Raw genomic sequence first — 16,344 nt, forward strand, 5'->3', positions numbered from 1 at the left:
GCCAGGTCCTAGCGTAACCAGGACCCTTCAGCAGGATGCTCTACAGAGAACCCCTGGCAGTAGTGACCAGTATGATTTAGGACCTTGTTCTGTGTGGAGAGCAAATTTAAGTAAAAAAATGCATGTATTCTGAAGGAATGCCATATATTTGGCCTAATGTGAAAAGATGATGCCTTCTTTTTTTAAATATTTATCTATTTATTTGGCTGCATTGGGTCTTAGTGGCAGGATTCTTCATTGTGGCACTCAGGCTCAGCTGCTCTGCGGCATGGGGGAGATTACTTCCCCGACCAGGGATCGAACCTGAGTCCCCTGCATTGCAAGGCGGATTCTTAACCACTGGACCACCAGGGAAGTCTCAGTGGATGCCATCATGAAGCTAGTTAGGCAGCACCCAGCAGTTGAGAACAGTTGCCCTAGAGTTTGGCAAGCAGGTCCCATCCTGACCCGACCTCTGGCTAGCTGTGCAATCCCGGTTAAGTGGCCTGACCTCTTTTTGGTTTATTTCCTCACCTATGGAAGGTGGGTATTCACAGGGCCAACCCCTGTGCTGTCCAGAGGTCTTAAGTGAAGACCTTATCATGATGCGTGGTCCAGGGTTAAAAGGTTCGGCACTGTTATCTCTCTTATCATTCCTACCATCATATTTACTGGATTCCACCTGGTATCCAGATGGGGCTGCTTTTGCCCTTTGGTGTTTGCTCCGCTGCTGTGTCTCTGTAAAGCAGCTTAAAAGCTACATCTCCAGAAATGGAGGTGTTCCTTGAAGGAGGGTTATGTACTGCTGTGAACTTGCCTCTAAGTGATTCTGCTCCCAGTCTCAGAGCAGTAGAATGCACTCTTGGTGAAATGCTGCCCGACAGTCCTCTCTGTGGCCCTGATGTGCAGAGAAAGACACGTCTGGGAATTTTTAAAGGAATGTAGCTGATCCAGTAGGAGTTGTTGCAAAGGCTAACTAGAATGTATGTGCATTTATACACACACACACACACACATAATTGTATTGTAGGGCTTCCCTTGTGGCTCAAACAGTAAAGAATCTGCCTGCAGTACAGGAGACCTGGATTCAATACCTAGGTTGGGAAGATCCCATGGAGGAAGAAATGGTTACCCACTCCAGTGCTCTTGCCTGGAGAATCCCATGGACAGAGGCGCCTGGTGGGCTATGGTCCTTGGGGTCACAAAGAGTCAGACATGACTGAACAACTAACACTTCCACTTTCATAACTGTATTATATTTATAAAGTTAAAAAAATATATTTTAGTATATATATATATATTTAATGGCATCAGAATTGATTAAGTAAAATTAATGACCTTATGTTATGTAGGGAGAACCTTGGAAAGTAAGCCAGTAGGCCGGTGAGCTTTCTCTGTTTTTCTCTAGTCCATACTGCAAAGCTGGGCAAGATGGGCATGTTTTTTCCCTTTGTTCCATCTGAAAATGTGTGTGATGGATGCAAAGAGATATTTGTTCATTGCCACATTATTTGTGACAAAAATAAAAAAAGAATTGTAAACAGCCTAAATGATTATCAATAAAGGAAAGTCTAAATAAACTAGTATTCCACAGAATCCTATTACAGCAGTTTTTAAAAAAAAATCAAGTTGCAAAAAATTAATATAATATGATAATTATTAAAATGCACACACACACAACTGTATACCATTGAGAGAATATGTGTTTGTGCTTGTGTGTTTGTGTGTGTATACATGCCCACAGAAATAATTTGAAAGGGATGTCATCAAACTGGGAATATAGTTTCCTACAGGAAGGAAATTGGGATGAAGAGAAGGTGAAATTCAAGGGGAATTTTTCTTTCACTGTCATATTTGAATTTTAATGTACAATGAGAAATTACATATGTATTACTTGTATGGTTAAATTTAAAATAATTTCTAAAATAGATGTGAGGACAACTATCTTAGTTCAGGCTGCTATAGTGAAAACTGTAGACTGGGTGGCTTAAGTAGCAAACATTTCTTTCTCACAGTTCTGGAGGCCAGGAGGTCCAAGGTCAAAATCCTGGGTGATTCTGGTTTTGGCAAGGACTCTCTTCCTAGCTTGTGGACAGCCACCTCTTTGCTGTATCCTCAGATGGCAGGGAGAGAGGGGACTCTGGTCTCCTCTTCTTAGAAGGGTACTAATCCCATTATGGGGCCCCACCCTCATGACCTCATCTAAACCTAACTACCTCCCAAGGCAGCTTCCCAATTCCATCCCACTGGGGATTAGGCTTCAATACACGAATTTGGGGAGATGCAAGTATAGTGAATAACACCAATCTGCAAAGCTTTTGAAAAGCTCCATTGCAGAATGTAAAGCCATGTACTTGTGAAGATACCACTTTGTATTCTCACTCCAGGACCCTGGTATTTTTCAGATATAACAGCCAGTGATATTTCTTCAACCAAAATTCATGTTCCATTTAGATTCTAAGTGTTAGGATGACTAAACAAAATGAACAGTGTACCCATAGTTAGACTTTGGTCTGCAAAGGACTGCTTTTCTAGTGGTCTTTTGTCATAGACAAATGGCTCTCACTGACTACATAATGAGTATCTACTTTTTGCAAAGCGCTGTGAAGGCAAATAAGGAAAGAATAAGAGTAGAATATTACTCCTTAGCTGTAAGAATTTTTCTGTACTGTTTGGATGAACAGTGACACCTGAAATTATTTAAGATAATCAGTATAAGTAATTCAGTGTTAAATCACTTCGCAACATATTCTTCTTAAGGCAGAAATTAGCTGAAGGTACTCCTAATTATAGCCTGTTAATTTCAATGTCAGAAACTGGTGTCATTTTTTTTTCCCCTTTCTATTTGTCTAACAAAGTTCCATTTCCGGTCATTAAGAAGAAGGTAACTCTGTGGGAAGAGTAGGGATTTCATTTGCCCAAATGAGTAACTACTCAATTTCAAGTTGCCAAATGTCTATTTGTTCTTGGGTTTTTGTGGTATTTTATATTCAGCTTGCCTGATGTTGGGCAGAATTTAGGTCACTAAATACCATGGAAATGCAAGGAATGTCAGACATGACAAAAAGCTGTTGTAGTTCCTTGATGTGTGTGCTTGCTAAGTTGATCAGTCGTGTCCGACTCGTTGCGACCTCATGGACTTTAGCCAGGCTCCTCTGTCCATGGGATTCTGCAGGCAAGAATACTGGAGTGGGTTGCCATGCCTTCCTCAGGGGATCTTCCCACCCAAGGATCAAACCTTCATTTCTTTCATCTCCTGCATTGACAGGCAGATTCTTTTACCAAAACACCACCTGGGAAGCCCATAAATGATCCTTCATACCATCTTCTAAAGGCAAATATACTACTTTTTATTTTACCTTTTTAGACTGCCAACTATTATGTCAGGGACAGAGTACTATTTTGTTTTACAGATGTAAGAAAAATAGCATCTGTAGATCTTCCTTTTCTAGAGATGGTGTCCTGAGTCTTCCTAGGGAGCCATTGTGAGGGTTCTGTTAGTGTCTAAGTTTATCTCTATGTACTTTACAGCTGGAGGCTGGGGAAATACCCACAGATGCTTGTGTGGACCTGCTCGACTCCCTGTGAAACAGATGTGGTCACAACTCCATTTGTCACTGGGACTCTGTAAGCCTCCACTCCAACTGGAGAACTACCTTTTAGGTCCCATGGGTTCAGGGTCAACTCAGACCCAGTACAACACAAAAGATTTGGCATCCACTTTCCCCAGTGCCAAAGATCCTCGTAAGCAGTTACAGATCTTGTAGCAGGACCAGTGAATTCTTTATCATATGAACTCTCTGGCCGGGTTCCTCTCCAAGTAGACCTAGCCTCTTCTCTTCCAGTGGCCTGTGAACCTGTGGATTATAGCAGCTGATGTCAGTCTTCTGTTCTCCAGCTCACCCTCTCTCAGTTTTTAATTTTGATGTCATTTGTTTTTGTTTACTTTTTCTTTTTCAATTTTATTTATTTGTCTGGGTCAGATCATGATTGTGGCATGCAGGATCTTTAGTGGGATCTAGTTCTCTGATCGGGGATTGAACCTAGGCCCCCTGCATTGGGAGCATGGTGTCTTAGCCACTGGGCCACCAGGGAAGTCCCTCCAGCTCACTGTTGATTTTTTTTATACAAGTCAAATAACACTCCTAATCAGTCCACCCATCTTGCCTGTGGCTGATCTGTCATGGCCACAGGTTCCTAATGATCAAAGCACTCCGTTTGTCACTCTGGCCTTGCTTTGGATTATGGTGTTTACATTCATCTAGGCTCTGATGCTTAGTTGTCACCACTTGGCCTCTGGTCTTTTGGAATCCTGTCATCCTCCAAAAGAGCCCAATACCAGGGAGCATCTCCCATGTCCACTCCAGCCAATGGAGACCAGAACCATTGGACATCTCACCAGTGCTCTTACCCTTTAGAGAAGGGAGCAGCCTCTTGGTTTTTCTAGAATCATGGTCAGCTGTGCATGCTGTGTGCTAAGTCACTTTCAGATCAGATCAGATCAGTCGCTCAGTCGTGTCCGACTCTCTGCGACCCCATGAATCGCAGCATGCCAGGCTTCCCTGTCCATCACCAACTCCCGGAGTTCACTGAGACTCACGTCCATCGAGTCAGTGATGCCATCCAGCCATCTCATCCTCTCTCGTCCCCTTCTCCTCCTGCCCACAATCCCTCCCAGCATCAGAGTCTTTTCCAATGAGTCAACTCTTCACATGAGGTGGCCAAAATACTGGAGTTTCAGCTTTAGCATCATTCCTTCCAAAGAAATCCCAGGGCTGATCTCCTTCAGAATGGACTGGTTGGATCTCCTTGCAGTCCAAGGGACTCTCAAGAGTCTTCTCCAACACCACAGTTCAAAAGCATCAATTCTTCGGCGCTCAGCCTTCTTCACAGTCCAACTCTCACATCCATACATGACCACTGGAAAAACCATAGCCTTGACTAGACGGACCTTTGTTGGCAAAGTAATGTCTCTGCTTTTGAATATGCTCTCTAGGTTGGTCATAACTTTCCTTCCAAGGAGTAAGCGTCTTTTAATTTCATGGCTGCAGTCACCATCTGTAGTAATTTTGGAGCCCAGAAAAGTAAAGTTTGACACTGTTTCCACTGTTTCCCCATCTATTTCCCATGAAGTGTCCAACTCTTTGCAACCCTATGGACTGGAGCCCTCCAGGCTCCTCTGTGCATGGGATTCTCCAAGCAAGAATACTGGAGTGGGTTGCCATGCCTTCTTCCAGGAGATCTTCCTGACTCAGGGATTGAACCCATGTCTCTTATGTCTCCTGCATTGGCAGGTGGGTTCTTTACCACCAGTGCCTCCTGGGAAGTCCCCATAGTCAGATAGTGGGCTGTTCTTTATTTTCTTGTGATAAGTCCAATCTTAACCCTTCAACCTTCAAACCTTCAACTCATCTCTCAATATCATGCCAAGGCAGTTCCAGAATCTCCATTTAATTCACTGTAGGCCATCCTTGTGCCTAGGCTTCCAGGAGCCATCCCAACATTTGAGGACCAGGTGTCTGTGCCAGGATACTAAGCCACCAGTTACAGGAGAGTGTTTCTTGGTTGATAAGGTCTCTTCAGTCCAGCCTGACACTCACCGCATCAACCCTTCCTTACCCACACATTCTCCATCCCATCTGTACATAACAGTGGAACCTGAGAGTCCTTTAGTACAAAGCTGTTTCCTGCAGGAGCAGGGACTCTCTATAGGAAATTTCCCTGCAGGCTGTGCTGAGACCTGGCCCTAATTATCAGCAGGGGTGGAAGGATTTTGAGGAAGGGGAGCATCACCTTATGAGGCAGCTGACTCAGGTGAGCTCTTTGCAGGTCTCCAGGCAAGAAGGGGCAGCTCTCTTCCCCAAAGAAGGAGCTGCTTTGCTGGTCAGAAAGTTCAGGGGCACTTGGGAGTTCAGGATTGTGGGGCTTGTGCACTAGTGTCCCTGTGGCAAATCTCAGGGCCACTCCATACAGGTAAACTCCCCACACCTCTAGGAGTCCCACCCTTGGGGGCCAGAGAAGCTCCATCCCAGCTGGGTACTATGTAATTCTCCTGGTCGGTAGTTCTGGTTGTAGCTAATAAGGCAGAGGTGAGAGAATTGTGAAGTAGTGCACAAAATGTGTCCAGAACAAGCATTTTCCACGGGACTTTATTGACAAGGTGAGGTCAGAGAAATACTTCATTTAAACCCAGAACTTCCTGTGTGACAGATACATTCACAGCAGTCACAGAAGGTCAGGTATCTTCACGTGTCTCCAACCCCCAAAGATGGATTAAGTCTTGAAGAAAGCAGTATTGAAATAGAGCCACACATGGTTGTTTAGTCATATAGCTGCAATAATAATAGTGATTATTGAAAGCTGGCATCTGTATGCATTCTAGATGATCATTGTTGAGTCCTAAGTTGTGTCCAACTCTTTCCAGACCCTATGGACTGTAGCCCACGAGGCTCCTCTGTCCATAGGATTTCCTAGGCAAAAATACTGGAGTGGGTTGCCCTCATGCATTATAGATATATGCCTTATCTCATTTCTCTGAAATAGTGTTTTTATACATGATCTTATTTAATTTTCAAAAAATTTTATCAAGTTGATAATATATCCTGTTTACAGAAGTAGCTGATACTCAGAGAAGTAGCTTCTCTACAGTAAAATAACCAGTAAGGGATGGATCTAAATTTATCTGGCTCTAAAATGTTAACCAGCTGATTTTTTTATTGGAGTAGAGTTGCAATCAGCTGATTTTTAACAGCTCTGTTGATACCCAACAAAACCCTGAAATTTTAGAATATTCCAGTCAGAATTTTTTATACATATGTAGATAATTTCTGAAAAAGGAACAGTACAACAAACCAAAGATGTTCTAAAACATCGTTTTTTTAAAAGTTGAAAGCAGTGTGATGATTTTTAAAAATTGCAATAAGCTACATTTAGGGGAAAAAAATAAGAGAAAAAAAGACAATAGAGGGAAGCTCTTGTTCCATAGGATCTTCTCACTGTGACTGGCATTCACCAAGATGGCCCCAGGACCATGGAGAAGGGTTCTGCTGTAGGCAGTCTTTGCAGCCCTTGGTAATTACAGGATAAATTTGAAACTACCATCCTGGAATATTACTGTTAAGGAAACTTCTGGTTTATGGAGTACTACTGGCATTGTTGAGAATGATAACTAAAAAGATCCTATTACAACTTGTTATTTGGGGGATTACATAGAATGTGTTTCAGTAACAAGGTGAGGCAGGCGTAGGGGACAGTGGTTGATCTGGCAAGAGTTGGCTGTTGGACAGTAGAAACCATCATTATTACACTTGCTTCTGCCGCCTCCGATAGGAGCAGCTTGCTCAGCAGTTTGAGAGGTATGGTGATGGGATCTGCTTTTTCTTGGGTCCACAGCCCTGGTGGTAACATCCTTGCTTTTACTTGAGGAAGAAGGGGGAGGGTGGGAAGGCATTCAGCGTGCTTTCTTGGGGGAATGGAAGGAAGAGGGGGCAATTTGTCCAGCTGATCCTCAGCCAACAAGCACTCCCAGCGGTAGCTCCTGGATAGACAGCTCATCCTCACGGACCTTGGAGAGAGCTCTTCCCACCCCGGTTCTCTGCTCATTGACATTTCTTCCTTTATGGCAGGATTTCCCCCTTTGACTGAAGAGCAGCCTCACCAGTTTAACTCCTTATGTAATATAGAGAAAATTGTACCCTTTAGTGGATAAAAGGGTCTGAGAGATGTCGCTGAAGAGTATATCCCAGGGATGTCGAAAGTATGTTTGTGAAGAGCTAGTTTCTGCTATTTCTGTCACTTTATCATCAACACTAGTTTACTAGGCATTTTCTTTTTTCTTTTACTTATGTGTTTATTGACGTATAGTTGGTATACAGTGTTGTGTTATTTTCAGGTATACAGCAAATTCAGTTATATACAAATACACACATACTTTTTTCAGATTTTTTTTCCCTTTATAGGTTATTACAAAATATTGAGTATAGTTCTCTGTGCTATCAGTAGATCCTTATTGATTATCTATTTCATATACAGTAGTGTGTAAATATTGGGGCTTCCTTGGTAGCTCAGCTGGTAAAGAATCCACCTGCAATGCGGGCAACCTGGATTCGATCCCTGGTTCAGAAAGATCCCCTGGGGGAGGGCATGGCAACCCACTCCAGTATTCTTGCCTGGAAAATCCCAATGGACAAAAGAGCCTGGGGGGCTACAGTCAATGGGGTTGCAAAGAGTCAGACACGATTGAGCGACTAAGCCCAGCACAGTGTGTATATGTTAATCCCAGACTCCTTATTTATCCTCCCCACCTTTCCCTTTTGGTAACCATAATTTTGTTTTCTGTCTATGAGTCTGTTTCTGATTTGTAAATAAGTTGATTTATATCATTTTTTTTTAAAGATTCTGCATTTAAGTGATATGATATCATAGATACTTGTTTTTTTCTGTCCTACTTCACTCAGTATGACAATCTCTAGGTCCATGCATGTCGCTGGAAATGGCATTGTTTTGGCTTTTTATTTAATGACTGAGTAATATTCCATTGTATATATATGTACCACACATCTTCTTTATGTATTCATCCATCAATGAACATTTAGGTTACTTTCATGTCTTGGCTATTGTGAATAATGCTTCAGTGAATATTAGGCTACGTATATCTTTTTCAATTATGGTTTTCTCCAGATATATGCCTGGAGTGGGATTGCAGGATCATATGGTAGCTCTATTTTCAGTTCCTTGAAGAACCTCTCTACTGTTCTCCATGCTGGCTACACCAGTTTGCCTTCCCCCCAACAATGTAGAAGGGCTCCCTTTTCTCCACACCCTCTCCACCATTTATTATTTGTAGACTTTTTGATGATGACCATTCTGACTGGTGGGTCTTCCCTGGTGGCTCAGATGGTAAAGAATCTGCCTGCAATGCAGGAGAGACCTGGGTTCGATCACTGGGTTGGGACGATCCCCTGGAGAAGGGAATGGCAACCCACTCCAGTATTCTTGCCCGGAGAATTCCATGGACAGAGGAGCCTGGCGGGCTACAGTCCATGAGGTTGCAAAGAGTTGGACCCAACTGAGCGACCCAACATTCACACACACACGTTCTGACTGGTATGAGGTGATACCTCATTGTAGTTTTGATTTGAATCTCTCTAATAATTAGCCATGTTGACCATCTTGTCACGTGCCTTTTGGCCATCTGCATTCTTCTTTGGAGAAATATCTATTTAGGTCTTCTGCCCATTTTTGATTGGGGTGTTTGTTTTTTTTTCATATTGAGCTATATGAGTTGTTTCTATATTTTGGAGCTTAATCCCTTGTCAGTTGCATCATTTGCAGATATTTTCTCCCATTTTGTAAGTTGTCTTTTCATTTTGTTTATGGTTTCCTTTTGCTGTGCAAAAGCTTTTAAGCTTAATGAGATCTCATTTGTTTGTTTTTGTTTCCATTACTGTAGGAGACAGATCCAAAGAGATATTGCTGCAGTTTATGTCAGAGAAGCCCTACTGTTCATTCTCTGTGTGACATCACTGTACCAAACTTCTATCACCTTGTTTTCTGAAGGTTATGCTATTTTTTAATTGATGTGTAGTTGATGTACAATATTATCTGTTACAGTAGTACAGTATAGTGATTTTATCATTTTTAAAGATTGTACTCCATTTATAATTATTGTGAAATACTGGCTCTGTTCTCTGTGCCATAGAATATATCCTTGTTGCTTATCTATTTAATATATAGTAGCCCTGAAGAAGGAAATTGTTACCCACTTCAGTGTTCCTGCCTGGAAAATTCCATGGACAGAGGAGCCTGGTGGGCTACAGACCATGGAGTTGCAGAGAATTGGACACAACTGAATGACTAACATTTTTTTTTCCATTTACTTAGCTTAATGTTTTCAAAGTCCATCTATGTTATATCAGGTGTCCGTGGTTCATTCCTTTTTTTGCCTGAACAGCATTTCATTGTATGGTTATGTACCACATTTGGTTTGTCCACTCACCAGCTGATTGACATTTGAGTTGTTTCCACTTTTGGTGATGAATAATGCTCACGTGGCCCCTGTATGACTTCACTGGGCTTTTACTTGATAACTTGTCTTCTTCTCAAAATATGAAATAAAATACAGTTGTTTCTGAGGCAGTGTTTAGAAGACTTCATAATATGGAGAGGCAGGCTCTCTGAGGGGACTTGTCCTTTGGAGCTCTGTTATTATTTTGCTGACCTTGTCCAGTGGAAAGCAGTGTTGTTTGTGAAACACTGAGTCTCAGCGTGTGGCTGGAGAGCAGGTGGTTTACATGGTAATCATCGTTATGTTTCCATTTCCCTTTCATCTCCCATCACCGGAATACATTCAAGTGCTTTGAAAGTCTAATTTGAGAAAAACAAGTCATGAGCTAAATGAGATGCCGTTCTCAGGGTCCTCTGTTTTCCATCATTTGGGCATTTGCTGTGGGCCCAGTGGATGGATGGGCTTCCCAGGTGGCACTAGTGGTAAAGAAACTGCCCACCAATGCAGGAGACATGAGACATAGATTCAATCCCTGGGTCGGGAAGATCCCCTGGAGGAGGGCATGGCAACCCATTCCAATATTCTTGCTTGGGAAAATCAGGGAGACTGGTGGGCTACAGTCCATGGGGTCGTAAAAGAGTCAAGACACGACTGAAGCAACTTGGTATGAAAGCACGCAGTGGGTGGGTAGTTTGTTTCTCTGTGGACTGGGCAAGGCTGCTGTTGGCCTAAACAGGAGGGCTGCGCTGTGTTGGGTCAGTCTCCTCTGCTGGCCATTTTGCAGTTACTGATACTCCGGCAGTGATTGTTCTTTCTCAACATACTTATTAAAAAAAATAGCAAAAACGAATTAGGGTTAAAGGTTTATTCTTTTTGCATGACTTGTTGACGCCATGGACTGCTTCTCAGTGGTGATAGAAACCCAGCGCCCAGCAGTCCTGCCTCTGGGACTCACATAGACCAAGAAGGTACATATGAACGTGAGAAAGATGCATAGAAACATCTGTTACAGTGGAGCATACGTTTGTGTACATAGGACCCAACAATTCCACTCTAGGTAAACACGTGTATTTGTGAAGTCTCCTGAAGAGATGAGTGTAAGAATGTGTATAGCAGCACTGTTTTCAATACACAAAACACAGAACTATGCAAAAGCTCATCAGTAGAAGAATGGATACATGAACGGTGAAATATTCATTCACACGGTGGAATATAATATATGTCAGTGAGAATGAAAGGAGTATAACTACAAGCAGCAATGTAGAAGAAGCTCACAAATGTAGAGTGAAAGAAGCCAGACAAAAAAGAATACGTGAGTAGAATATGAGGTTCAAAAATAGGCAGAACTAAGCTTCACATTAAAATTCAGGGCAGCGGTTACCCTTGGGGTGGGGGGTGGTTAGTGGTCAGAAACGGCATGAGTAGCGCTCTGGGAGGCTTTGCTAATTTGTTTTCTTGACTAAGCTGCTATTCACACAGGTCTGTTCTGTTCCCCACCACCCCCCCCCACACACACCGATCAGGACTTTATTTAAAAATTAGTAAACAATACTGTAGAATCATTGATATGTAAATTTCTAAAGTCCTGCATCTTAAATTTAGTTGGTAAAGACCAGTTAGTTAGTGGTTCAGTGGTAAAGAACCCACCTACCAATGCAGGAGACACAGGAGACCTGAATTCAATCCCTGGGTCAGGAAGATCCCGTGGAGAAGGAAATGGCAACCCAGTCCAGTATTCTTGCCTGGAAAATCCCATAGATAGAGGAGCCTGGTGGGCTGCAGTCCACGGGGTTGCAGAGTCAGACACGACTGAGTGTGCACATACAACTTAGCCTACACAGTTAGCTATAGGCGTGAGTTTAGTCTTCCATGTGGAAACCAGATACTAAAGTGTAAAGAAAAAAGCTCCCTATTGTTTGAAAATACTGGCTTAAGTAGAGGACTGTAAAAATGCGTAGATGTTTAATCAAAGAATTGACTGTACAGGAGTACTCCCCTTTCACATTATTCCTTTTTACTTCATATGCGAGTTATTGGTTATGCTGTAGGATTTAACTGTCACAATACTAAAAGGCAACTATTTAGGGAAGAGGCAGAAAAAGGAATGCACGTAAGGCAATATTTCCGTTAGGTATAATGAACATAATAGTGTTTTCGGAAGGCAAGATAAAAATTACTGAAGGCTAGCTTGTTTCTCACTGAATAAAAGCAGTAGGCTAAACACAGAGCTCCTCCGTGAATCTAATAATCAGTGCCTTGCTCACCACATTGGTAATCTCTGGGGTCGTCATCTTAGTACTCACTACGAATATTCATCCGGGTATTCTGCCTGATAATCACTGTCACTGATTTCCGACTCATCAGTTCCTGTTCCTTGGCTTCCATTGTGAATGACAGGTTCTGTGGGAGCAGCACGTACTCTTGCTGCCCAAGTCCATACACTCATTCCTTTCTGGGAAGCGGCTTTGTTGGTACCTACCTGTAGAAAAATTGTGGAGTTGTCCACAGATTGTAATGTTAGCTTCTAGATGTCCCTGTGCGTACCCAGTGCTAACATTCCTGCCTGCCTGGCTCCTTTGTTGGTGCCCATTTGCAGACTAATTGTGGTCTGATCCAAAGGTTTGTCAGTTTGCATTTAGGGATCACAAAGATGCCTCCTCGTCTTTCAGGCTGTCTTCCCTACTCGCCTGGCCCATTTATTGGCTCCCATCTACAAACCGGTTACACTTTGGCCAGCTTTTAATTTTCCTTCATCAAAACATCTTGTTTTTCTGCGTACTTAGCTCCAATGTAAATGGTTGTATGGAATCCGTTTGTTTTGGTCAGACCTTCTAGGGCCATGAGCATCGTCTGAACCTGGGTGGTGTTTCCATTCTCTGAGAGATCATTTGCTTGAAATATGTCATGTGGCCTCATGCTGTAAGTTTGATGGCTTTAATCAAGTTGCAGTATTCTCCAACTGAGGCCAGTTTAATGAGGACTCATTGACCTTCCCTGAGTCTGGCTGTAGCTTACTCATGAGTTCACAGAGGATTATGCCATCTTTTAAGTCCAGCCGGAAGCTGGTGCCAGTGCTCGTGCCCGCAATCTCTTCTGTCCAATAGCGAGGGTCTTCTTCTGCCCGTTGATCACACCTGGAAGCAATCCTGTTCTTGACCTCGGCCTAGAGCCCATAGCAACGGCGCTTGTTGATTGTGATGATTCGGGCAACAGGAAGAGGCTGAGTTCGGGTTTGGGGGTTTCTTGCTCTCGGCTTCCCTGCTTCTGGTCCTGAGGAGTGGCTGCAGCGCAAGGTGCTCAGAGCTCGCTCCTCTGGCTGGCGAAGCAGTCGCTGGGACTCGGATGGCAGGATGTGGGCTGTGCCTTGGCTACTCAGTTGAACAAGGTCCTGCAGAGCCTCCTGGTTGGCTCTGGAGTCGCACACAAACTAGGTCTGTTCTGTTTTTGAAAGTTCAACATGCTGTACACCTAAGATTTGTACACTTTTTTGGTAAATTATACATTTTAAAATATAGAATGTAATATATGCATGCGTGCATGCTAAGTCACTTCAGTCCAGTCCAACTCTTTGTGACCCTATGAATAGTAGCTCTTCAGGTTCCTCTGTCCATGGGATTCTCCAGGCAAGAATACTGGAGTGGGTTGCCATGCCCTCCTCCAGGGGATCGTCCCTACCCAAGGATCAAACTCACATTTCTTACATCTCCTGCATTGGCAGACAGGTTCTTTACCACTAGTGCCACCTGGAAAGCCCATAAAGTGTAATGTGTGTGTATATGATTACATATGGATGTATTCATATACATAATTGTTATCAGGTTTTCTCCACCTCTAGTTTTCATTCTAAAATAAAATGTTCTAGGGACTTCCCCAGAGGTTCAGTGGTTAAGACTCCTCACTTCCAACGTATGGGGCACAGGTTCAATTCCTGGTTCAATCCCAAATGCCATGTGGAACGCCAGAAAATAAAACATTGTTAAACATGATACAGACTATGGAGGTGTGATAAGCATATCCAATCAGAAGGAATCCCTGCATTCATTCAACAAATTCTGATGAGCAGAGACTGGGCCTGGTGGATGGCTCCTAGCTTGGGAAGGAGTGGGAGGTGGGCGGGACTGGGCAGCGCCCCCACGTCCCCAGCAGTGGCTGCCTCCTCACGGGGTGCTCACTGTCTCCTCACGCTGTCCCTGCTCCTTTGTTCCTCCCTCCCACCTCCCCACCTTTACCCTTCTTTTTCCCTCTATTGCCTTCCCCCCACCATGCTCCTTGTTTTGACTTTGGATATGAACGATCATCGAAGAGGCCATCTGCCTGAAATTGGAGACTGCGCAGTAGTAGCCTCACCCAGGTTTTGGGAGAACCCCTGGAGAAGGGCTGTTAGGACAGGAACTGTTACTCTGGAAAGCGTCTGTGGATTCTCTCCAGGCACTGGGTTCCAGGCCCCGGAGAGCAAGGAAGAGCCAAGCCCGAGACTGAAAGCTCCACCACCAAGCGTAGTGAGGCCAGACTCAGGCTTTGTTGAAGAGAGAGCCCGGCCTTGTGCTCTTAGAGACCATCAGAAGGGGGAGGGCCCAGGCTTCACCCAGACCCTGACACAGAGGGGCTCACAGCGTGTCATTCCTCAGGTCACCCATCTCCTGAAGACTGCTGAGGCTCGGCTAATTAAATATAGTTCCATTATGGAAATAATCTGGCAATAGTAATGAGAAAATCCTGCGAGACTTAACTATTTTAAGATTGTTTTAAACTCTTGGAAATGAATATCTCTGGGGCCAATTCTCGGCATATAATAAGCAAGTCAAGGTCACTGTTGTTCCCGCTGCCTTCACCGTAGGAACCTCTTCTTGTAAAGAGGAGACACAATTTAAAATTTTGAATAATGCACCTTGACTGATGATGATGACAATGTGGTATGTTTATCATGGGCTGTAATTATGGGTGAGAGACTTTCGTGGAGCAGACTCGCTCATGGTTCATTTGTGGCTAAACTTAACAATATGAACAATCACCAATTTGAGAGAAATTCTCAGCTGGGAAATAACCAGAAATAACCAGGCCGAGGGAGAGGTTGGCGTGAGGGAAGCTGACTTCCAGCGGGACCTTTCTGGGTAGCCCACCTCTTCCTCAGTGGTCCTCACCTCCCTGGGGGTCCGAGTCCCCAGGTGGGATGTGTCTTCTTGAGCCGTGGACTGTGCATATGCGTGTGTGTGATCGTCGGTATGTGAGGACGGGAGGACAGAGAGAGAGCTGCAGAGCCTCCCAGGCACTGGCTCCACTTAAAGTCCCGATTCCCCTCATCTACGGAGAGGGACGCTTGCTCCCAGCAAAGCTCTGTGCCCAAGCCAAATGCTGCATCATGCTGTGTGCTGAGCAAGGCTATGGGATCTCCCTGGGGCAGCCCCTGGGAACTCTAAGGAAAGGGGAAGGCCTAAGAGATGCAGGAAGAACTCAAATCTAATTAGAAAGTTCATCCTCCAGTAGACTTCATACATGCACACAAGCACAGCTGCCTGAGTGCTTACTCTGTGTAAGTACTGTGCTAAGTGCTTGCCATCCACTCCTACAGCAAGCCCTTCTAGCTGCCCCTTGAAGTCAGTTGTTGCTATTGTTTAGTTGCTAAGTTGTGTCGACTCTTTTGCAACCCCATGGACTGTAGCCTGCCAGGCTTTTCCGTCCATGGGATTTTTCAGGCAAGAATACTAGAGTGGGTTGTTATTTCCTCCTCCAGGGGACTTTCTCAGCCCAGGGAGCCAACCTGCATCTCTTGCATTGGCAGGCATATTCTTTACCACTGAGCCACCTGGGAAGCCCATGAAGTCAGCAGCTACCATTTTTTCCCCCATCTTTCAGTCGAGGACATTAAAGCCCAAGGAAGTTCTATAACTTGCCCAGAGTCATGTAGTTTGCTCTGTGGGTGGAGGGTTTCAATAGATCCTCTTCTCCTCCTGCTTCTTCCCAGTCCTGCACCCACCAGGAGGAATCAGAAGGAAATTGAGGTGAGGGGGCCAGGTGTGGAGTTTCTGCAGGCAGTGGTGTGTATGCTGTAGCGGCCTTTCCAGACCAGTGCTGATGGGCAGTGTTACCATCAAATCACATCTAACCATGACATGCTGCTGAGAGCTGCACCTTTTAAGAAGAGTTTTGGACATTAGTATATATAAAGAAGAAAACCAACAAGGATCTACTGTATAGCACAGGGAACTATACTCAATATTTCTTTTTTTGTGTGTGTGTATATATATATTCAATATCTTGTGTTTGTGTGTGTGTATACAACTGAATCACTGTGCTGTACACCTGAAACTCACTCTACGTTGTAAATCAACTATACTTCAATGAAAAAGTAAGCAAAGATA

General features: G+C 43.9%; 1 protein-coding gene and 1 pseudogene across 1 annotated transcript in view; one reads left to right on the forward strand and one right to left on the reverse strand.

The window, feature by feature from the left end:
- Nucleotides 1-16,344, forward strand: part of ANKRD6 (ankyrin repeat domain 6) — a 185,270-nt gene that overhangs the window by 89,854 nt on the left and 79,072 nt on the right. The window lies entirely within an intron of this gene.
- LOC102416425 lies at nt 12,227-14,622 on the reverse strand (annotated as a pseudogene).

Source organism: Bubalus bubalis, chromosome 10 (genome assembly GCF_019923935.1).
Source record: "Bubalus bubalis isolate 160015118507 breed Murrah chromosome 10, NDDB_SH_1, whole genome shotgun sequence".
Classification (NCBI taxonomy): domain Eukaryota; kingdom Metazoa; phylum Chordata; class Mammalia; order Artiodactyla; family Bovidae; genus Bubalus; species Bubalus bubalis.